Source organism: Pinus tabuliformis, chromosome 3_2 (genome assembly GCF_031772625.1).
Source record: "Pinus tabuliformis cultivar Carrire ecotype Pingquan chromosome 3_2, CPIR1, whole genome shotgun sequence".
Classification (NCBI taxonomy): Eukaryota; Viridiplantae; Streptophyta; class Pinopsida; order Pinales; family Pinaceae; genus Pinus; species Pinus tabuliformis.
The window spans coordinates 18,714,091-18,739,073 of record NC_142302.1 but is presented as its reverse complement, the minus strand read 5'-3'; the positions used below and the strand labels follow the sequence as shown (position 1 = coordinate 18,739,073).

The 24,983-nt window shown below is 36.5% G+C and overlaps 1 pseudogene; it reads left to right on the top strand.

Annotated features, from left to right (window-relative positions):
• Window positions 1-24,983, top strand: part of LOC149179582 (succinate-semialdehyde dehydrogenase, mitochondrial-like) — a 131,361-nt pseudogene that overhangs the window by 6,867 nt on the left and 99,511 nt on the right.

Here is a 24,983-nt window from a genome sequence, read left to right as displayed (position 1 = left end):
CAGCTATGACAGTGACGAGGAAAGTGCAGCAAATTTTGAAGTAAGTGAAGGATCTTTGCCTTTTTGTTTTGATTCATGTCAGTTCATCGGAGACAACTTCCATGTAATCAGAAATCAGCTGTCAACAAGTCTTGATCTAGACCATCTTGAGAGCAATGAAAACCTTGTTCAGGACTTCTCATATTCAGCTTTGCAGCCCCCGAATGCCATTGATTGTCAAGTTGCAAAGGAAGGCATGGAAGCTAACATATATGATCAAATGATGCAAGAGGATTCCATGCCATTTTGTTTTGAATCATTTCAATTTTTGAAGGGAAAATTACATAGTACATCTTTAGTGAAGAATGAGCAGCATGTAGGCAATCATGTAATCACATTGGAACCAATAGAAAATGGGTTGAAGCAGTCTTTTCAAGTTTTTCATGATCCAATAGCTGATGTTTTGGATGAGGTTTGCAGTCAAAGTCTCTCTCCATTGACTATATGTGAGCTTGAAACGTGTATTGATACAAACTTGATCCGGCAGCTGGTTTCTTTGTCATTTTCAGCAGAGGTCTCATCACAAGGCTCAGATCAAAGTTTGCATTCATGGTATGAGGAAAAGAGAAGTAATCCATTGGATGAGCTAAGTTCCAGTGTGCATGAATTTCAAGATCCTTATGCAGTGTTTTTGGAGGCGGATAGAGAATTCATATCATTCAACAGATCTGTTTCGAAGTTGTCATGGGAGTTGCCTTTCAGTAGTTCTCTCTTGTTGTTCATAAGCGAGCACTTGCGGAGAATTCAGCCAGCAGACGAAATACTTACTTGGTTGCATTGGTTGTTTCATTCCACTTGATCAGGTGATGAATGAAACTGTTAGAGTAGGTTTTGATGAATAAGCTCAACCTTGAGCATTATTTCCAGTTTGTCGGTTGTGTTTAAGTATAGAGTAAGTTTTTATTTGAGTGAGAGTCAATTTGTGTTGTCAAGTCATCAGTTTTCAGTCATGCATTTCAACTTGAGTTTTTGACTCCATTGCCCAATGGATGAAGGCACTGTCTAGCTCTTCCAGAGATCTGTCGTTCTTGGCACCTCCAAGGAGCTACCATCCCCATTGGAGCCAATGTTAGTGTCAGCCTTTGTAGCCTTCCTCCAGTGATCAAATATGCTCTTACAAAGTGATTTTAAGGTGTCAAAGTAAAATTTTGTCATTTCAAAGAGTCTTCAAGCAAAATTTGGTCACTAGGCTTTAGGTCTAGGGTTTGTTTTCACTCTTTTCAAAGTTGTCCAAATGGCAGTCCATGTCATCATTCAGCTGAGTGTATCATCATCCAGAGGGTTGTCATCATCATGTCAGGTTCCAATGGGTAATTTTACACCTTGTTCATGCTTTAGTTGCGTCTAGGTAAGTTCATTTCTCTCTCCTAGGGTTTTGGAGGTAATTTCTCTTGGATGGTCAAATAATTGGAAAAATTTGTATCCTGATGTTCATACACCTTTCGCTATCCTTAATGTACCTTATTAAACACTTCCCATCACTGAGATTCCCCAAATTCCTCATTTTTCCACAAACCCTAGTTTCTTGCCACAACTTGGCAATTTTCTAGGCTAGGCCTGTGTTTTGCCCTTTTGGACCCCTTCCCCTCACTCGATCTCTAAGATTCCACTTTCCCCTATTTCCTAACATCCCTCCCTACTTCCCAAAATTTCCCCAAGAATTTAGAAGCCCCTTATCCCCTTCATTTCACTTCATTTCGACAAAATCCCTTGTTTCACACATCGGGATAAGTTTCACTCAAAAGATGTTTCTGCGCAATCAAAGATGAATTTGGGAAAACTGAGAGAGGTTTTTGTCCAAAAGATGCCAAGGACAAAAAACCCCCTTCACGTTTTACACAGGTATAATGGTTTTTTAGAAATGTCAAAAATACAATCGCCTCGGGAGAATTGATGCACCTATGAAGTGACCTTGGGAAAATAATTTTTCTCCTAGCTTGGTTGGTCAAATAACTTTCTTGATGAGTCAAAGGATAACTAGGTGAAATTATATTTCCAATGAGCTATCATGAGCTCAATTTGGAGTTGACGAAGGCATTCAAAAGTTGACTGCAATAGCACACTGCCTTGAGGCAGCCTCATTTGGCACATTTTGACTAGTCTTGGGAGATTTGACTTTTGACGAGGCAAATGAACTCCAAATTGAAAAATTCCAATTGGGTTGGAAAGTAGACTCAAATACCTTTCTAACGCACTATCCTATGCCTGATTTGGACACCGAAAAGGCCTCCAAAAGCCTCCTGCAAAATGCACTGCGCATAGAAATTGTGCGCTGTGCATAGAGAGGTGTGCTGCGCATTGGGCCTCACTGGCCAGTGTAAATTAACAAGGGCGTTGCGCATAGAAGGGTGCGCTGCGCGTTGGGTTTGTGCGCTGCGCATTGGGTTATAGCAACAAGAAAACTCTGTCCATGCAACCAGATCATACCAAATCCACTCCAAAACTTGCAAGTAGGTATTTCCTTGCTGCTTAGTCAATGTTATAATGTTTGAAGTGTGTTTCAAGATGGGAAATTTGTTGTATTGGCTCTTGAAAACCGAAACCCTATGTTCATGTCAGAATCACTCCTTAAGGGTTTTTTAAAGGACATGCGAGTGGTTTTGTGAAGATTTTCCATCCTCTATTGATGAACAACAGTCCCATACTCATTCGTAAACTCTAGTCAATGTTGCAAAGGGTACACATTATATTTTTGTCCATTTGTCAAACAGTGACTGTTTTATGCGAATTCATTGAAACGGAGCATTACCATTATGGCTTGGTTTTCTTGATGCTTTGGTAAACATATTTGGGTTTTGAGTATGCATTGAAGTTTTTATTTCAACACACACTTATAGAGCTACAGAACATTCGTGAGAATCGCCAAGCTGCCCAACATAGAGAAATTGAGTTCACCTCTCTGGAGCAACATGTAAATGAATATCGAGAGGTTACTCTCGAGAGGGTCAACATCTCCTTGGAGGAACAACTGAAAAAGGCCAATAGAGACAATGCATTATTGAAACACATGGCTATGCATTACAAGGCCCGGAACCTAGTTTGCAAGGCGCGAATTAGGAGTCTAAAGGCAAAATTGAAGAAAGCGGTCAAAAAGCAAAAAAGACAAAAAGAGCTTGATCGTCTTCGGATTTTGGCCAAAGCCTCTTTGTTTGAGCATGGTACTTGATTGGGGACCCTCAGCCCAAATTTCAAGGAATTTGGAGAAAATTTTGTCAATTTTGAATTTTTCGGCTCTAAAAACAGGTTTTTTGGCTCAACACGCTACCTATAAGATTGGGAGGTCCAAATCAAAAATGGTTTGCATTTTTGGATTTGTCATGATGAAATATACCTGCTCAGCTATTTCCAAGGCATTTCATCAAGGTTTGGGTCTGTTATCACCTAGAACTACAGTCACATGTATATAATTTTTGTCCAAAGTTCACTGTCAAAAATTGGTGTCAAATGGGTTTTGTCCTAAGTGTCTTACTTAGGGGTCATGTTTCTAAAGGGTCTTGATGTGAATCATTATCTAATACTATTGGTCATCCTCCATCATGATTGCATAAGCCATGTCTTATCTTGTACATGTCACTGGTCCTTTCCGTATTTTCGCAGCGCAGTCTTATTGGTTGATTTTGCAGCGCAATGATGTTTTAGCCTTTTCGCAGCGCGTCAACATCCAGCCATTTTGCAGCGCATTTTGCTGATTTATAACTATCTGCGCTACGAAATCGCAGTTTCGTGCATTTTGCAGCGCAGATTCCTAAAGGGTCACATCTGGGGATGAGTCATTGTCTCCGTCCGGTTATTGTCAGTTGGCGTACCTCCCAAACACTTATGAGCCATCACTCCACCAATAGATCCATAGGCATGCACATAAAAATCATTCTAACGGTTTTATCATGCATGAATGTTTTATGATGTTTGTAAATGATGCATAAAGTGGCCAGCTTGTGTGATAAGATATCCGAATTGCAAATGAGCCCGAGTTTCTTTTTCAAGCGAGCCTGCGTTCTAAAAATTTGAATTTGCCATTTGAGCTGAGGCTGGAGGTCATTCTCTGTGCAAAAATTTCGAAAGCGGAATGGAGAGAAAGGAGCATAGGTCTGGAAGATGTCAGAGAACGGAGCCTGAAGGATTGGACCTTGCATTGAGAGACGAAGGTGTCAGGAAAGCTTTCAAGGATGCTGGCTGTTGGAATTTCTGTGAGAAGCTGCAGGGTGGCCATGCTCAGGTAACAAAGGAGTTTGCCTTGAACTTTACAGGTTTAAGTTCTAAAGTATCTATGTTAGAATTTCAAGTATCTCCAGAGGCAATTGCTAATATAACTGAGATTCCAAGAGGGGGGCAGGAGTGGTTTAAGAACTTTAAATTTGATTTGAACCCCTACAAAGAATTTCTTAGAGAAGCATATGTGAATGAGGATTTAACAAAGGTTGTGCCTAGAAGTTATGTTAAGGAGCACTATGCTCTGCTTCTTACATGCATTCAAAAGTATTTAACCTGTGAGGGTAGATATAACAAGGTTTACTCCTATCACTTTAAGTTGTTGTTGCACTTTACTGGTAAGGCATCCATAGATATTCCATTTTACCTGTTTCGTAGTCTCAGCAAAATGTGTGATAAAGTGCAATTAAGAAAGGATGACTGTGAGACATCATTATTTCACCATGGTTTAGTGAAACTGTTAGTGCTGGATGGTCTTCAGAAAATTGGTAGGGATTGGAACTCTTTTATTTTTATGGCTAGTTTTCAGAGTAAAACAGGCCTTACTCCACAGCCGGTTAGAGAAAGAGAAGAATCAGTTGAGGAACCCACAATAGCTGAGCTTAGAAAGGAGGTAAAGGATCAAAAGAAGACCAAATCTAAATTGAAAAAATCAGTGAAGCCCTTGGTTATTAAAGAGCCACCTCAGCCATCATCAAAAGAAGAGGTCAAGCATAAGAAAGATGTACCTGGATCAAGTGGGTCTGAAAAAGTATCAAGAGTTAAAACAAGGAGTCAATTAAGCAAAGAGAAGGGCAAATCAGTAGCTGTTGAGGAAAGTCCAATATCTAAGGCCAGTTTGAGTGGTTTGCTTGAGGCAATTGAGTTTGAGCAGGTTGAACCAGTGCACATTGAACCAATGCACATTGATTTAACTCAATCATAACCGGAGAACACTAAAAATTCCAAAGCTTCAAAGAGACTAAAATTTGATGAACCTGGTGAGGAATTTATTTTCAAACCACGAAGGCTGGTTACAAGGAAACAAGTCAGGGAAGCTGAGAAGCTGCATAAAGGAGAGAAAGTTTTAAAGATGCCCAGAACAGAGGTAGTTGAAGAGCTGTCTAGAACAGAGGAGGAAAAACAAATCAAGCAAAAAGGCAAGAACAGAACAGTCATTATTTCCCAAGGGGGAAATATCATAGCCATAAAGAACCAGATGGAGGCAGCAAAAGATGAAATTGCCAAAGCAAAGAATGTCACTAGGGAGCGTGCAGTCAGGTATGCCAACTATCGAAGAGCTGTGTTAAAAGGTAGTAAACACCTAGTGGGTCAAGTAGATTCAGTGGCTGATGTATATACATGGACAGTTCCAGCTCTTAAACAAGCTAAACTCATCAGAAAAATGAACATGCGTTTAAGAGCTGAAAACAAAGCTTTAAGGAGAGAGGTTGCAGATTTAAAAGCACAGCTAGGTTAACTGGCTGCTCATTGATGGTGAGAAAGGTCATATTCTAAATTTTGTCAAATTTTGTTTAAGTTCCATTATTTTGAAGGCATGTAGACCCTGCTATACATATCCAAGGTAAAAAGGAGTTTTTCAATCAGGTGGCAGAGCAGTAAAAATCTTAAGGAAAATGGAAATTGTTTAAAATAGTTTCGCAGTTTCGTAGCGCGCTACAAAATTGCGAAACTGCTGTAGGTGTTGTTTTTAAAAAACGCAGGCAAACAATTTGAAAGAAGAATCAGAAATTTGCAAAGGGAACACCTCAGTGACATGAAAGGGATCAAAGGAAGCTGCTACAGCCATTCAACATATGCCAGGTGTACCTTTAACAAAAGGTGAAATCTTTTAACCTAAGTTTAAGATTCTTGGTTATAAAGCCACTTTATCCTCGGTGATTAGGGTTTTGAGGGAGTTGCATGCGAGAAGTTGTTTGGCACACCTGTCCATCAGAGAAGCTTCCAGCACATTTGGGAATATGGTGATGCTCGTTATTTTTGGGGTATTAAAGAGCTGGGAACATGCTGCTTAATTTTTGAAGAATGGTGGGAGACAAAGACCGGAAAAACAGGGGTTTTATCCTTATGATTAATGAACCATCAGCGCATTCAGCATCCAAGGCTAGCTTGTTCATTGCATCCTTCTCTCAACTATCTCGGCCAAACTTTAAGGAGACAGGTGTCAAGGATCAAGAAAGAATCATGCTACGAGGAGAATAAAATCAGAGTTTTAGTTTAGTTAGGACTCTTTGTAATTACAGCTCAGCACTTAATGTATTTAATGAGTTAGTTAAATGGTAGATAGGGGTAATTAGTAGCAGTCATCGAGCTCCCCTCATGCTGGAGGAGGAAGCTCAAATTAGTTAAGGGTGTACCTCTATATATAGATAAAACTTTGATGTAATGGGGGTTGGATGTTTTTGAGAAACAGAGTTTATTTTGGCTTATGTAAGAACTTGTTTTCAGTAATACAAATGACTGCTTCTTCTTCTCAGGATTCATACATTGTTTCAGATGCTCAAGATATATGTGTTTTGTTTTATCCTTTATGTTTTACAGCTTTATAGATACACAATCACTCAGAATTCACTCTGCTACTCTGATTTCCTGTGTGTATTTGTAAGTTGAGGTTTATTTGAGAGGTGTCTTGAGTATTTAAACATTACATGCCCTGACTTCCATGAATGAGTGGTTTTATAGTTTGCTGAAATGATGATTAACTCCATGAGTCCAATGGAAATCTTTGTAAGGTCTGTCCAGCCAATTCATATGTTAAATTTACTTTGCAAGAGTTAGCCATCTCATCAATATTTAAAATTAGTAACCCCTTTGAGAGAGCCCTCTCAGGCTAAGGAGGCTAAGCCTTAGTCAAAAGTCTGGTTTGAAATAGCTACACAGAGTCTGACTGATTAGCAGCCTTCAGTGCTTGATTTTGTGATAACAGGGTCCCCAAAGGGTCAAAAAACATGCAAAAAATGACCTCACTGCCCCTTGTTGGACACACAGGAAGCAGTCTTGGGAGAATGCAATTTTGAGGGGGAAAATGAGCTCAAATTGAAAAATTCCATTTGGATTGGAAAGTAGACTCAAAGACCTTTCCAACGAGCTATCGTGAGCTCAATTTGGATTTCGGGAAGTGCCTCAAAATTAGCCTGAAAAGTTCGCTGCGCATAGAGATTTTTGATCCAGTTTTCGTCCTCCAACTCAGGAATTCGACCAGTTATCACCAGTTTCACCTCTTGATGTAATTTTTGGTTTGTCTTGATATAATTTAATGTACATGATGTAAATTTGGTACTTATTTACCTATTCTATATGATTCATTCACAAAATAGCAAAAATTTAATGAATGAATTAGTTTCCTAGCATATAGGGGTTAGTTGTTTGACTACCTAGTTTTCAGTTCCTTTCTTATAATTGGTTGAAATAGCTCCTAGAAGGAGGAGCTCGACCCCTAGAGGCAAGGGAATGGGTTGGCTTGCCTATATTATGTATTTTCTAAGTCATTTTCATGGTTGGACTCTTGGGGAAGAGGCTTTGAGACTTTATTGTACATTTTATTTCAGCATTTTGGCAAAGGAAAGACCAGGGTTTTGCAGCACTGTTTGGAATTCTTGTGGCTTTATGTCTTGATGGTGTGCTTTTCAGTACTTGTAAGTTTGTTATGTGTATCATTTTCCCTCTCTCATCTTCTGCAATTGAACAAATGAAGTGTTAAGGTAGAATTCATAATCTGTAATGCTCTACCTTTAAGTTTGTTTGATATCCTATGTTTTCATCTGTTTAAGGAGAATCCTTGAGGTTTTATTGCTCTCCTTAGCTCCTCACCTATCTGATCTATTCACCTCATTGATTTTAAGGCATCAAACAATTGCCTACCTTTCTCCAATCAGACCTCTGCAAAAACTGTGTCTCATCCCCGCACCCAAAATTGCATTTCCATTTGATTCAACAAAAACCCCAAAAAATCACCTTTAAACCTCTACACTTAATACCTAGCCTAAGATTAGTTACAATTTCAGTCATCTCGAGCCTCATTGATTATATTTTTCTGAGATTGACCTGGAGAGAGCCCTCTCCTGTCCTCGTAGGGCTAGCTACGAGGCTGAGCATGGTTTGATGTTGCCTTGAGTTTTTCCTTCCTCAGCCTGGGGCAAATTCGAGTGTTAACACTACCAATTGCATTGGAAGGAAAAAAACAATGTTTTTGTGGCAGCAAGAGTGCCTTGGTCTCAATTCATGGTCCCAAGGAGGGAGAAAGGAGATAAAGGCCTGCTTGGTAGCCTTTTTGTGGATATTTTCTGTTATCAAACTATCAAATCAACCTGAAGCAAGAACAACTATCTTAATCATAAAAAACAACCTAAGTAACAAAGCAAGATTTAACCTAAATAACAAAAATTATTCTATGGATGCAATAAAAACACATAGAAATACACAAAGGAGGTACTGGGCACTTGGGTTGGGCCCAACCCCAAGTGCTATAGCCCCCTAGGAAAGATCAGTGTTGGTTGAAAGCTGGATTCATCTTCATTGATAAAAACAAATAATAGTTACATCACAAAACTATCTGCAAAAGGAGCTCGAAAATGAGTTGAGTACAAAGCTGTACTAAAGTGTGAGAATAGAATATCAAATGGCTAACCTACTAAGGCTTGAAGCCTTCCTATTTATGGAAGTGAGGACACCCAAAAGTCCTCCTAAACTTTAGGAACTCGACTACCCAAAACTGTAGATAACAACCACTTCACTAGACCTGCTCGACTACCCCTTGAAATCATCTTTGGTGGGCTGTTGAACTTTGAGCTGTTGATGGAGAACTCGAGGAAGGCATCATTTAGTGTAGGAGACAACCCTCCTATAAATCCTCAGCCTTGTTTCTTCGAGTTTGGCTACCAATTTGCTCATAAATGCCTGGTCTTGGTCCAAAAATGTCCAAAAATCTGCAATAAACACGTATTAGACTTTGTGGTAAAGTGACTATTCCCATTCACCAATTAACGTAAATATATTCAAAAGAATGCAAAAAAATATTGAGAATGGTGGATTAAATGAAAATAATAGGCAAAATGAGCCCATATAGTTACCCATTTTCGGGGCTCATCACACTTCGAGTAGGAGTTCCACCATGTGTCCTAAATATTTTGATGGGAAATACTACTGAGATTAAAGACACACTACTTACATCTTGATATGTGAAAAAAATCACATTCATTGGATCAAAAATGGTTGGAAAAAATCTAATGGTTTCCACCATAAGAAAAATGAAAAAGGTCTCCTTGGATCTTGGTGGAAATTCACATTGTATAATATTTGATGATGTAGATTTTGAGGTTACAGTAAAGGGAACTTTGGGAACAAAATTTCATAATAATGGAAAAAATTTCATTTGTGTTAATAGAATATTAGTACAATATGGCATCCATGAAAAATTTGCAAGTCTCTTTGCTGGTGTAGTCCAAGACATGAGAATTGGAAATGGTTTTAAGGAAGGTGTTATTCAAGGGCCCTTAATCAACAATTCTATTGTACAAAAGGTTGAAAAGAACATAAAAGATGATATATAAAAGGGAGAAAAGGCATTGGTTGGAGGTAAAAAACATAGCCTTGAGTATACATTTTATGAACCGACTGCTATTGGAGATGCAACTTCTGGCATGTTGATTTCTAGGGAGGAGGTGTTGGTAATTATTGTACCCATTTTCCATTTCAAGCCTAAGGAGGAAGCTAGGCCTATAAATTTATTCAGTTTGATGGAAAGAAATGGAAATCACATTGCAACTATTCTAGTTGTGTTACAACTCTCATCTTCTTATGGCAACTTGCATCCCTTAATTGCGACCCCATTTCATCACATTTTAACTTCCCATATCGCAATTTTTCTCATCATATTGTGACCCCCCCCTTCATTGCAATAAAAAATTGTCTAATCATATTATGATCTATTTCCCCTCAATCACATCATATCCTACCTCTTCACATCACAACTTGACTCTTTAGATTGTAATCTCCCTTGTTTGATTGCAACATCCCTCATCATATTACAAGTTATTTAGGTGTCTCTTCATCTTCTATTGATTGTTGATCAAAGAAAATGCAAGTGATATGAATCTCCCAAAATGTATTTTGTTCAGTGCCGAATGGAAAAATTTAGGTTTTCAAGATCTTCCACTCATTGATAATTTATACTATGACAAACTCACATATGATTTCAAGAGAGATCTACCACATATGGGGATGGTTTTTGAGTTTGGAAAAGGATGTGATTTCAGAAACTAACATATCCAAATGCGCACATCAGTGCAAATCATAGCCATGCTTTATAAACATCTCCATTGATTCCATTGGAAGCCCATCAACAATAATCCTGTTAAAATTTGGATTCCACTCAATGTTAGAATTTGGGGTAAGCCATGAATTCCCATAATATCAGTCCTCTATATCATCTACCATAATCACTTATCCCATAAGGAATCAATTTCTAAAATAATTAGGTTTTATATAAATTGGTTATATTGGAGCCTACATACTTGTGTGAGAGCAATTTGATTCTACATACTTCACTTTTGGTTACATGCATGAATTCCATTACTCTCGATGGTATCCTTCAAATAGCCTGAAATTAAATGTGAATGCAAATGGTATTCCTCCAATCACCACGATGAATAGAAAGGCTATAGAATTGTGAAGAAGTTGGATGAGGAGATAGGTTGATAGATTAAATAGTGGAAGAAGACTAGAAAGCTGAATAGGCTGAAGTTCAAATAAAATGTGCACATTAGACTAGTATAACTGTTGAGTTCCAAAACTGCCTCTCTCTTAAGCAACTTTCTCATCCTTCTTCCTTTGCTTTTCCATGAACAATGCATCCTTAATCATCAAAATCCATTGCACATCGCCTCAAGGAGTACATTTTAGTGATTTACAAGTTATATTGTTATGTTTTTCATTTGAATAGGTTTTTGGCTTTCAGTGATGGAACATAGCCACATTCCGCAGCTAACCGGCTATTCCACAACCATCTCCACACTTTTGTAGGTTACATGTTTCAAGAGAGGAAACAGACCACATGGGTACCTTGGAAAATGTTAGAGCATGGATTGTATCCTATCCATTTGGTCTAGATCGATGAGGAGGACTTCGGTCAAAGGGAAGTCAACTGTAGGAGACTTATGGCAAGTAGGACTCTATTTTCACACGATTCTTAGTGATGGATCCGAGGCAGTCTCCTGAAGCCAAGGACTTTATCAGCCACCTACACCAACAGAATCCAACAACCACTATTAGAAGATTTATGTTCCAAGGAAACTGAAGACAAGAATTCCACATACACTACCTGTCTACGTGTTTTGCTACAGCTGATTTCTTTCTCTAAAACAGTTGTACATTTTTCCTACAAATACTAGTGTGTAGAACGCAAAACAAGTTCAAGTTTTTTCTTATGTAATAGTGCATATTTCTACTTTGTAGTGTGAGAAACTAGGTGCTCTATTTTAATATAAGAACTCTGTTTTCAATGGATACCTGAAGCGCTTGTGAAGTGTTGATTCTATGTTGATAATTCGAGACCTTGCAGAGGGCCCCTATGTGGTTAGGGGTACATTTTATTTCTATTTGTCTTTTTAGTTTAATTGTAACTTCACTGTGTGTTGTTCATCATATTCATAATCGTTTTCTAACTCTATGTATCATGCAACTTATGTCATTTTTCACTAACTCAGAGTAGTTGTATTCTAGCGTAGATTAGTACTTTGGTTTTCATTGCTTTCTAGTCTCTTACCTGTAGTTTTAAGTTGATGTCAGTAGCATAATTTGATTTATTTCATCTGTCGTTCCTTATTTTCTAGATTTTGAGTTAAGCTGTTCAATGCCTTTTTCTTATTAGTGTAGTCACTCAAGATATAAATGAATGTTTCCAAAAGCCTTTCGTTGATGGTTAATCCTCAAACTAAATGGTTAAATGTTGTATTTATGAATGAGTCTTTCATTACAATTGTTGTTCATTAGTTTTTGAGTTAAGTTGTTCAATGCCATTTTCTTATTATTTTAGTCACTCATGATATAAATGAATGTTTCCAAAAGCCTTTTGCTGATGGTTAATCCTCAAACTAAATGGTGAAATGTTTTATTTATGAATGATTCTTTCATTACAATTGTTGTTCATTAGTTTGAGTTAAGCAGTTCAATGCCATTTTCTTATCAGTTTAGCAACTCATGATATAAATGGATATTTCCAAGAACCCTTTCAGTTGATGGTTAATCCCGAGACTAAGTGGTGAGATGTTTTATTTATGAATGAGTCTTTTTTTTGCATTTTCATGTTTACTTTTCTTAGAATGATGAAGAATGAAATCTTCAAAAATTGCTATCATAAGGAGGTAGTTCTCCCTAAGTTATGCAGCAGAGTGACAACAATACTTCATTTAGCCTTGCTTTCATAATAGAATAGTTGCAACTTCATTTTTAGTTTTTCACTTAAGTTTAGCTATAGTTCCATCTTCAGTTGTTCATTAAACTTTAATTCTGCAATAGATTAGACAATAGAAGTAATCTTACTTTATGTATTTCACTTTTGATTTATCATAGATAGCTGCCATTTCATTTTTTTCATTAAGCTTTGTTTTTGTAATTGAGTAGATAGTAGTTTTAAAGTCCTTTCAATTCATATTTTGGAAACAATCATAATAGCAAGAAGAGAAGCTCTGTTTTCATTTTCTTGTTTACAAACTTTACTTCCAAATTTGGCCTAAAAGCACTTTTATATCTCATTTCATTCTTAGTAGCAGTAGATTAATAATTTGTAGACTACATTGCAGAACATTAGGAATCAAAAGAACAAAACCCCCAAACAAACATAAAACTCAAAAACAGTGAGGTAAGAGGGTCATATAGCACATATAGTGCACTACACTTCATCAGTTTACGATACCCAGATTGATAATTTATGTAGCAATTTAGAACACTAAATTGACTAAACATTTTGGCACTGTTGTAGGGGAAGTGTAACTAGGTAGCCTTATCTCTTATATTCATAAAAAAAAACAACAAAACAAAACAATGACATGCATAGAGAAGGAGACTCTAGGGTTAGATTTATAGCTAGGGGTAGAAGTTCAATTTTCACAACTCCACCTACTCCGCCAAGAGTTATGAAAGATACACCTCCATCCCAGACTCATACTCCCAGCCTTAGGATTCTTGGAATTCAAGGGGCAGCAACCCAGTTAGAATATTCTCCCACTTCATCTACTAAAACAAACCTAGGAGAGAAAACCTTTTTCACTTCTACAGTGGAGCCTATTTTAATTGAGGAAGTAGGAATACCTAGTGAAGAGGAAGAAGTAGAAACTCTCTCCCATACTCCATTAATATAAGAACCAGAGGACTCTATAGAAACTATAATGGCAGAAGAATAACAAGATGGAGATTTCTCACTATTTGGAGGAGGGGGTAGAGGGAGAGGTAGAGGGAGCAATGGAGGAGGTAGAGGGAGAGGTAGAGGGAGCAATGGAGGAGGTAGAGGTAACAATGGAGGAGGCAGAGGAAATAGGGAAATAGATAACTCATTTGGATTCCCTATATTAGATGAGGAAACACACACAACAATGAAAAAAATTTCACCATCTATCCTCCCAAACTTTTATGAGTTGAGAAGTGAGGACCCTGAAACATTTTTGTTTGAGTTTGAACTCTTATGTAGAACCTATGACTATCTACAAGACTCTCAAAAACTCAAATTGTTCCCTTGAAAACTTAAAGGGACTGCTTTGAAATGGTTTATGGGGTTAGTCACTCAATCCATTAGAACTTGGAATGATATGAAATAGACATTTTTGGATATATACTTGGATTATTGTATGCCTACTAATCATACGGATGAGGTATTCAAAATTATGCAAAAGGAAGATGAAAACTTAGAGGATTTGCTTGAGAGATTCAACTACAATTTGAAAAGAGAAAAAATGAACAATTTAGATGAAGAAACTTTGAAAGCTCTTTTGTTAAAGGCCATTAGAGATGAATGGATGGATATCCTTAACATGATGGGGAAGGGAGACATATCTCAACTTCCATTAAGTGACATAGCAGAACTATGTGTTCATCTCTCAAGAGGGAAATCTAAAACTGGGAAAGGATCAAGAGATCCTTCTCTTGTTAGAGTAAACGAATCTGCAACTGGATCTGTAAGTAGGGCAAAAATTGGAAATATGCTTGATGAGTTTAAAATTGACATTTTAGGGAGCCTTAGTGAACTACTAGACACCCTCAAAATCCAAAACAAGCAGAAAAAAGAGGCTGATGCCTTAGCCATCTTTTGTCCAAAATGCAAAAATAAACATGCTTTAAGGGAATGCCCTTTAGATGCAAAAATTGTAGAAACTTGTATGATTTGTTTAGAAAGTCATGAGACCGAGGGTTGTCCTTCAATCCCAAATCTTAAGGCTGCCTTTTAAGAAGAAATAGTCCCAAATTACGTATAACCTCTTTGTTTTGTTGTAATAAGACCTTGGCAAGGGCAACAAAATCAAGGATTTAACAATCCAATGTATTTTCAACCCCCACCGAACTGGAATTCTTGGTAGAAACCTTGGCCTCAACCTCAAACTCAGTATCAATCTCAACCATGGGCACAAGGGGTACAAAATCCTTATGGGAGATTTGCTCAATATTATCAATATCCTTCATCTTATCAGAGTTATCCTCCCCACAAAATCACCAGAAAAATCATCAACCACAACTTCCAAATCAAAGCCCTCACCTTTCATTGCCATTTCCACAACAACCTCCACAACAAAGTCAAAATCCTCAAGTCTTACTTCCATTTCAACAAAAACCAAATAAACTACCAACCTAACCATTGCCAAACCCCAATAATAAAAACCCTCAAAATGCTTACATGGTAGAAGGACAAAAATTTCCTACTTATATGATTGCTCCTCTAGATCTTAATGATGTTCAACTTAGATCTGGTAGGATATTAGAAAAGGAAAAACCTTCTATAGATATTCAAGAACAAGATGCTTCTGAGGAGGATTCTCTAAAATTCAATAAAATTTTTGAGGGAAAATCCCTCCTAACCAAGACATTCAAAAAGAAAAACAAAAAGAACCAATAAACACAAGTCCTATAATTGAGCAACCAACATCTACTTCTACACCTCCTTTTCCTGAGAGATTACAAATTGATAAAGGAGTAGAAAAACAGACCTTGTTGCCCAATTATGACTTCCTAGATGAATTGAAAAATGTTTGTATCAAGATTCCTTTGTTACAAGCCATTAGAGAAATTCCTATTCTAGCTAAGACAATAAAGGAGTCGAGCCTCAAAAGACTAGGAAGAAAACTAAGAGAAACAAAAAGAATTCACCTGGCAGGAAAGATAGCAGATATCATGATGGGAAAGATTGCCATGAAGAAATATGTGGATCCAGGAAGTCCAATTGTCAAGACACATATAAATGGGATTGAAATTCAAAACACATTGATTGACTTAGGGGTAGCAATAAACATTATGAGTAGACAGACTATCGAGCAACTTAAACTTCCTAACCTTCTTTACACACCTACCTTACTGCAACTTGCAAATAGATCAGTGATCAAACCAAATGGTGTGCTAGAAGACATTTTAGTCTCCTTATATTCTTGGGAATATCCTATTGATTTCATGATTTTAACTCCCAAGAATAATTTAGGAGGACACCCACTCATCTTAGGAAGACCTTGGATGGCCACAGCTGATGCTTTTATTAGTTGTAGATCTGGTGACATGTACATTTTTTATGGTAATTCAACAAAGAAATTTACTTTGTATCCTCCAGCAAAAGCAATCACAGAAATAGATGACAAGGAATGGATCGATGATGAAGATGTTATTTAGCCTATCTTTACTATATTAGAAATTAGTGAAGATAGTCAAATTTTAAACACATTGGAAAATTTTGAAACATCTTCAAAATATGATCATGCACAATTCTAGGAAAAACCTAATGTTGAATACTTGTCATCTAGGCAGATGTCTCTCTATTCTATGGAAGAGTTTGATAGCTCTACAATTGAAATTTTTCTAGGTAGAACATTGAACATAAACAAAATCTTGGAGAAACTACAACAAGAAGAGCTAAGCAAGATATTACAAAAGCATTCTGCTGCATTTGCATGCGAGTATACCGATATGAAAGGTATTGATCCTAAGACTTGTATCCATCATATCTATATTGAGGAAAAAAGTAGACCAATCAAACAACCTCAAAGAAGAATGAATCCAAATCTTAGGGAGATTGTGAAAGAAGAGCTCTAAGAACTTTGCAATGTAAACTTCATTTACCCAATCTTAGATAGCCAATGGGTTTCCCCTTTGGTAATTGTGCCTAAAAGGAATGGTAAATGGAGGGTGTGCATTGATTACAGAGAATTGAATAAAGAAACCTTGAAAGATCACTTTCCTTTGCCCTTTATAGATCAGGTATTAGATACATTAGCAAGTAAAAAATATTTCTCATTCTTGGATGGTTTTGGTGGTTATAATCAAATTTAGGTAGCACCTGAGGGATAAAACCACATTTACTTGTCCATGGGGAAATTTTGCCTACCGAGTGCTTCCTTTTGGGTTATGTAATGCACCAACAACATTCTAAAGAGTAGTACTAGGAATTTTTTCTGATCTAATACATGATTTTGTAGAGGTATATATGGATGATTTTATAGTCTATGGTAACACATTTGAAGAAGCTTTGGAAAATTTAGAAAAAGTCCTTAAAATATGTAAAGAAACAAACCTTTCACTAAGCCATGAAAAATGCTTTATGATGTTTATAGAAGGTATTGTTTTAGGACATCACATTTTGGGAGATGGGATTAAAGTAGACAAATTAAAATTTGAAGTCATCACTAAGTTACCAATTCCAAATTTCCAAAAAGATGTTAGAAGTTTTCTAGGATTGACAGGATATTGTAGAAGGTTTATAGAAAACTTTACCAAAGTAGCATCTCCACTCTTCAAATTACTTACAAAAGATTGTGAATTCAAGTGGAATCCTGATTTCCAACTAGCATTTGAAACCTTGAAAGCAAAAATATTTGAAGCACCTATCTTAAGAGGACCAAATTGGAAACTTCCTTTCCATATTTCTATAAATGCTTTAGATACAGCTCTAGGAGTTGTATTAGGACAAAAAGATTTGATTCCTTATGCCATTTACTATACAAGTAAAAATTTGACTCCCACTGAGTTGAATTATACTGTGACTGAAAAAGAATTCTTAGTTGTTGTTCATGCAATTAACAAGTTTAGACACTATATAACATGCTATGAAACTTTTGTTCATACAGATCACTCTACAATTAGATATTTCATGAATAAACCTATTACTAATGGCAGAGTTACAATATGGCCTTTAGTTTTGCAAGAATTCAACATTACTGTGCTAGATAGACCTGGAAAACAAAACACAGTTGCTGATTTCTTGTCCAGGATTTAGAATATCAAAGAAAACTCTCCGGTTGAGGATAAGTTTCCCGATGAATATCTATTTGCAGTAACTACTCAAACTCCTTAGTTTGTAGATGTTGCTAACTACTTGGCTACAAGGAAGTTACCTTCACATTTATTTCCTAGAGAGAAAAGAAAGATTATTCAAAATAGTGCAAGATATTCATGGATCAATAACGAATTATATATGGGCCAGATCTTATGATCAGAAGGTGTGTTAGGGAAGATGAAATGCCTGATATTCTCAAAGCATGTCATGATGAGCCATGTGGTGGACACTTTGCTGACAAGAGGACAACCTATAAAATCCTTTCTTTAGGATATTATTGGCCATCCATCTTCAAATATGCTAAAGAATATGTCAGAAGGTGCCACAGCTGCCAAAGGGTAGGGAAACCTGCCCCCTCAAATGAAATGCTAATACAACCTCAGGTACTTATCGAACCCTTTGAAAAATGGGCTTTAGACTTTATTGGACCTATTAATCCTCCATCCAAGCAGAAAAAGTATATATTGGTATGCACTGATTATGTCACCAAATGGGTAGAAGCCAGAACATTACTTTTTACTAACGAAAAATCTGTAGTTAGTTTTCTTTTTGAGGATATTTTTACTCGCTTTGGTGTTCCAAGAGAAATTGTGATATATCAGGGAACTCAATTCACATCCAAAATGATGGAAAGGCTTATGGAAGAGTACAAAATCAAGCATAGGAAATCCACTCCCTATCATCCACAAAAAAATGGTCAAGTGGAGTCAACAAATAAAGTGATTGAAGGAATCCTCACCAAGACTGTACATCTACATAGAAGATATTGGACAAAAAGGCTTCCTAAAGCCTTGTGGGCCTATAAAACTACATGGAGGAACACAACAAGACATACACCCTGTGAACTTTTTTATGGGAAGCAAGTCCTGTTCCCCATAGAGTTCCAAATTAAAACTTTCAAGACGGCGGTCCAGTTGGGGATGGATTTATCAGAAGCTCAAAAGCATAGACTGGAGCAATTGAATGAACTTGATGAAACCAGGCAAGAGGTTGTTCAAAGAACTGGTCTAGTTCAGCAATAGCTGGATAAGTGGCATGACAAGTACATCAAAGACAGGAAGTTTCAAGAGGGAGATTGGGCACTGTTATTTGATTCAAAGTTTAAGGATTTTCAAGGAAAGTTTCAAACTCATTGGCTTGGGCCATATGAGATTGAAATTTTTTTCAGTAATGGAGCAGTAAGAATTAGAACAATAAATGAGAATCAAACTCCTCTCCTTGTGAATGGTCATAGGTTGAAAATTTATCAAAAACCAATCTCAAAGGAGGACTTCATCAAGATATTTCAAAATAATTTTGAAATGAAGTTGGTGAAGAAGAATCCTTCTTCTCCACCAACTTAGTCTTTGTTCTTTTCATCATATTAAAAAAAAAAATTGTATAAGGTTGAAAACCAATCACTGATTGGCATTCTTATATAGAAAATACAGGGTGAAAATTAGAAGACTCTGACACCCTATATTTTCCACAAATGGTGAATCATTATGCATTCTGAAAATTCATTGTTTTACTTCATTTCATTTTGTTTTACTTCTGCAAGTTTCACTCCACTCCACAACCATATTCCACTAATATTTTTTTTTTCTTTAGCATTTCTTCCATCTCCATTTTTCATTTCCATTTTGTCATATTTTCATCCACACAGTCATATCCATTTCATTCATTCATAAAGTCATATTTTATTCTCTGTTTTACATTCTGCAACTGTTCTCATGTTCCTCAGCTATTCCAGTTCTGTAACTAATCCTATTCTGCAGCCAATTTGACTCTGTCATTATAGTTTGATCATTAGTTCAAAAAAAAAATGAAAAGGCCAGTTCATAATAAATTTAATATGCAAGTATTGGAGAAGAAAACAACTTTTGTAGACATATCAACATCTAAGCACCTGAAGAAGCAACAAAAAAAGGTTAGCAAGTGGAAAGGTATGGTTCTAGAGGTAAGAACAAAAACCTATTTCAAATAACAATATAAAACATAAGTTGTATAACTCGTATAATCACTCTACTCCTTGACTTATCATCGTGCAATTTGATTACCGTGATTATTCCACCATGCCTTCCGACTTAAATGCCTAACGGTCTCATGATTCGATCTCCACTTCTAACTCGTACTTCACTGTACTTCTCCAGCACATCTGTTTAACAGCTAAATACATGACATAACCTAATTGGATACAACCCTTCACAACCCTGTTGTTCCTTTATGACATCGAGTTCCTCGCTTATAATTTTGCAGTCTTCTTGTGTATACAAGTACTTGGATACGTTGAACACACAATCATTCATTCTATTTCCGGTTCTCTCTGTGTATACCAGTACTCTATTTTCAACACAGTTTACAACCATTCCATTCCATATATTTTCTGCACTATTCCACGCATACAACTTCCCTATTTCATCTCTGTCGTTCTTCTTCCACATACTCTATTATTTCATCCTCGTATCTATAACTATTTTTGCTTCCATATACCACTGTCGTTTACATAGTCTTCTTCATGCAGACAGAGTAGAGAATAGGAGTGATGGGTCTTATTGTTAGAATAGAACCTATAGGAGTGAAATATATGGAAGGTTATCCTTAGTTGAAAGGGATGTTGAAGAAAGTTGGTTGGCTGAGTTTCATTGAGAAATTCGATGGTCATCATAAAGAGATCACCAAATCATTTGCTAGATCATTTGATGGGATGGACGTGGAGATTTGTGACATAAAGTTTACAGTGACAGAGTCTTTTATTGCTACAGCAACTGAGCTACCAAAGGTTGGAGAGAGGTGGTTCAAGAATAAAGAATTCCATGATAAGACTTGGAAAGTCATTCTCCAAAACCCAGGTATGGACACTTCAATTTTTAAGAGAGGAATTCCCATCTCTGCACTAAAAGGAAAATGGAGTAGCATGTTACTAATTATACAAAAATTTATTACATGCGAGGGTAGATTTGGTTCCATGTATATGTATCACATAAGACTGTTGATTAATTTTCTTGAAAACGGAACCATCAATCTCCCATTCTTCCTATTGAATATTTTGAGGAGAATGGCAATTACTGTTCAGAAGAGAATGGAAGCCATAAAAACTAATATTTATCACCATGGTCTCATAAAAATTCTAGTTGAATATCACTTAAAGAGTGTAGAAGACACATGGGAGAACTTTCTGATCAAAAACTTTTTCCAAGATCCACCAGAATTACCTGAAGGAAGTTCTATGAAAAAGAGTAGGAGAAGGAGAACTAGTCTTACAATTCAAAACACTCCTACAACTTCAGCAAAAGAAAATGGTGAAGAAGAGCCTCTCTCTGAAACATTAATAGATATCAGAAAATAGACAGAAATGAGGAGAAAGATGAAGGAAAAAGCTGAAGAAATCCACAAAATTACTCCTGGACCTTCATTAGATGATGAAAAATTACTTTATGAAAGATTAGTCAACATCAAGGATTAGTTCAAAAAAGAGAAGGAGAAGGGGAAAAGAAGACAGGTTATAGAGGAAGAAATCATAGGCTCACAAAGTTTGAGGAGAAGTTCTAGACTCAAGGGCAGAATGAAGAAAGAAAAATCAATAGAGGCTCATTTCATAGACTTGGGAGAAGAAACTCGAACTCAGTCCCAAGATAACATCTCATTTGAGCAGAGCCCACAGCACTCTCCTCAACAAAACTTTGAAAGAAACCCAAAGAAATTCTCTCCAGGGATTGACCCAATCCAACAACAGATTTATGATTATATTGAGTCACTAGAACAAAAAAATACATCTATAGATCAAGGGAATTCATCCAACCCTGAGCAGCCAGCTACATCACAAGAGACTTTGACTAGCTCACTTAAGTAGGAAATCTATGAGCTAGAGGTTTTAAATAGGCATATTCAGAAGGAAAATGAAGCCTTAAAAGAACAAAACAAGCTGGATAAGATTATCCATGATAACAAAATGCTTCATTTGGTTTTGTGGCATAAGAAGAATAGAAAATTAAAGAGGAAAAACAAGAAACTAAACAGGGCTCTCATTAACCTCAAGTATAGGTTCCTCATGAGGAAGCCTAGGATGGAAGTTGCAACAAAGAGAAGCAAGAAAAGGTTGGAAGTTTTGGCTAAAGTGTCAAAGCAGATGCAGTAAAAGGAGGGTGTTTACAATTTTGATTGCATGGGGACATGCAATAGTCTCACAGTGGGGGTATGTTGAGTTCCAAAACTACCTCTCCCTTAAGAAACTTTCTCATCCTTCTTCCTTTGCTTTTCCATGAGCAATGCATCCTTAATCATCAAAATCCATTGCACATTTCCTCAAGGAGCACATTTCAATGATTTACAAGTTATATTGTTATGTTTGTTATTTGAATAGGTTTTTTGCTTTCAGCTATAGAACGCCGCCACATTCCGTAGCTAACCGGTTGTTCCATAGCCATCTCCACACTTTTGTAGGTTGCAGGTGTTAAGAGAGGAAATGGACCACATGGGTACCTTGGAAAATGATAAAGCATGGATTGTATCCTATCGATTTGGTCTAGATCGATGAGGAGGACTCCAATCAAAGGGAAGTCAACTGTAGGAGACCTATGGCAAGTAGGACTCTGTTTTCACACGATTCTCAGTGATGGATTCGAGGCAGTCTCCTGAAGCCAAGGACTTCATCTACCGCCTACACAAACAGAATCCAATAGCCACTATGAATATTTATGTTCCAAGGCAACCGAAGACAAGAATTCCACATACACTACCTGTCTACGTGTTTTGCTACAGCTGATTTCTCTATAAAAAACAATTGTATTATTTTCCTATAAATACCAGCGTGTAGAACGCAGAACAAGTTCAAGTTTTTTCTTATGTAATAGTGCATATTTCCACTTTGTAGTGTGAGAAACTTAGTGCCCTGTTTTAATATAAGAACTCTGTTTTCAATGGATACCTAAAGCGCTTGTGAAGTGTTGATTCTGTGTTGATAATCCAAGACCTTGCAGAGGGCCCCTGCGTGGTCAAGGGTACATTTTATTTCTGTACATTTTATTTCTATTTGTCTTTTTAGTTTAATTGTAACTTCACTGTGTGTTTTTCATCATGTTCATAATCGTTTTCTAACTCTGTGTATCATGCAACTTATGTCATTTTTCACTAACTCAGAGTAGTTGTATTCTAGCGTAGATTAGTACTTTGGTTTTCATTGCTTTCTAGTCTCTTACCTATAGTTTTAAGTTGATGTCAGTAGCATAATTTGATTTATTTCATCTGTCATTCCTTAGTTTCTAGATTTCGAGTTAAGTTGTTCAATGCCTTTTTATTATTAGTGTAGTCACTCATGATATAAATGAATGTTTCCAAAAGCCTTTCGTTGATGGTTAATCCTCAAACTAAATGGTGAAATGTTGTATTTATGAATGAGTCTTTCATTACAATTGTTGTTCATTAGTTTTTGAGTTAAGATGTTCAATGCCATTTTCTTATTAGTGTAGTCACCCATGATATAAATGAATGTTTCCAAAAGCCTTTCTTTGATTGTTAATCCTAAAACTAAATGGTGAAATGTTGTATTTATGAATAAGTCTTTCATTATAGTTGTTGTTCATTATTTTTTGAGTTAAGCAGTTCAATGCCATTTTCTTATCAATTTAGCAACTCATGATATAAATGGATATTTCCAAGAACCCTTTCAATTGATGGTTAATCCTGAGACTAAGTGGTGAGATGTTTTATTTATGAATGAGTCTTTTCTTTGCATTTTCAAGTTTACTTTTCTTAGAATGATGAAGAATGAAATCTCTCAAAAATTGCTATCATAAGGAGGTAGTTCTCCCTAAGTTATGCAGCAAAGTGACAACAATGTTTCATTTAGCCTTGCTTTCATAATAGAATAGTTGCAACTTCATTTTTAGTTTTTCACTTAAGTTTAGCTACAGTTCCATCTTCAGTTCTTCATTAAGCTTTAATTCTGCAGTATATTAGATAGTAGAAGTAATCTTACTTTTAGTATTTCACTTTTGATTTATCATAGATAGCTGCCATTTCATTTTGTTCATTTAAGCTTTGGTTTTGTAATTGAGTAGATAGTAGTTTTAAAGTCCTTTCAGTTCATATTTTGGAAATGATAATAATAGCAAGAAGAGAAGCTCTGTTTTCATTTTCTTGTTTATAAACTTTACTTCCAAATTTGTCCTAAAAGAAATTTTATATCTCATTTCATTCTTAGCAGTAGGAGATTAAGATTTTGTAGGCTACATTGTAGAAGATTAGGAATCAAAAGAAAAAAACCCCAAAACAAACATAAAACTCAAAAATAGTGAGGTAAGAGGGTCATCTAGCACATATAGTGCACTACACTTCATCAGTTTACGATACCCGAATTGATAATTTATGTAGCAATTTAGAACACTAAATTGACTGAACAATAACCATCAATTTATTTATAGAGGGACTTCCATTAAAACCATTAGAGGAGTGCACGAGAATCGATGCCAAGAGTGAAGATCTCCTTATTGATAATTTCTATAAATTCAAGTACATGTACCAAAAGTCCACAAAAATCCAATGGTGGATGGTGGGTTTCTCATATCATCTCCAAGATAAGCCCCTGGCCTAAAAAAAACTCAACCTAATATCTAACAAGATCAAGAGTCCTCAAAGTTACCTATGTTCTCATAGTTATCTCTATGCTAAATGGAATCAAGTGATAAAAGCCCCTCCCGCCCTAGAGGTAGGAGGAGACATTTATATAAATTAGGAGGTGGCCCTTCACCTTCCCCTTCACTCTTTAATTTCTCATGAATCTATAATTTCCTATGACCTATCACATCCTAAATGATTTTTATCAATTTACCATTTTCATAATTATGACAAAATATTTACAATAAAACAAAGAGAAATTGTGAAGGGGGGGGGGGGGTGTGGTGGGGGTGCAGGAGGGGAGATAGAGTTGTTGTTGGAAAACTTGAGATGTTGGTTATCATTGCAAACTTATAGAAGCTTGTGTGGGATGTTGAACACGACTGTGACATTCACTTGTTATTAAGGAAGTTAAGTTTCTTATTGTCACACTAGCTCCTATGTAGGTTGATCTTTGACCCATATTAGCACTTCACATTTGTACCAACCTGGAAAGATACATAGTATAGCTCTATGAATTTTTGGAAACCAAATGGAGTTGGTCTATTGTGACTTTCCCAACCATGCCATAAATAGGCCAACCCTTATTGTGTAGTGACATCAAACGAATATGCTAAGCCAT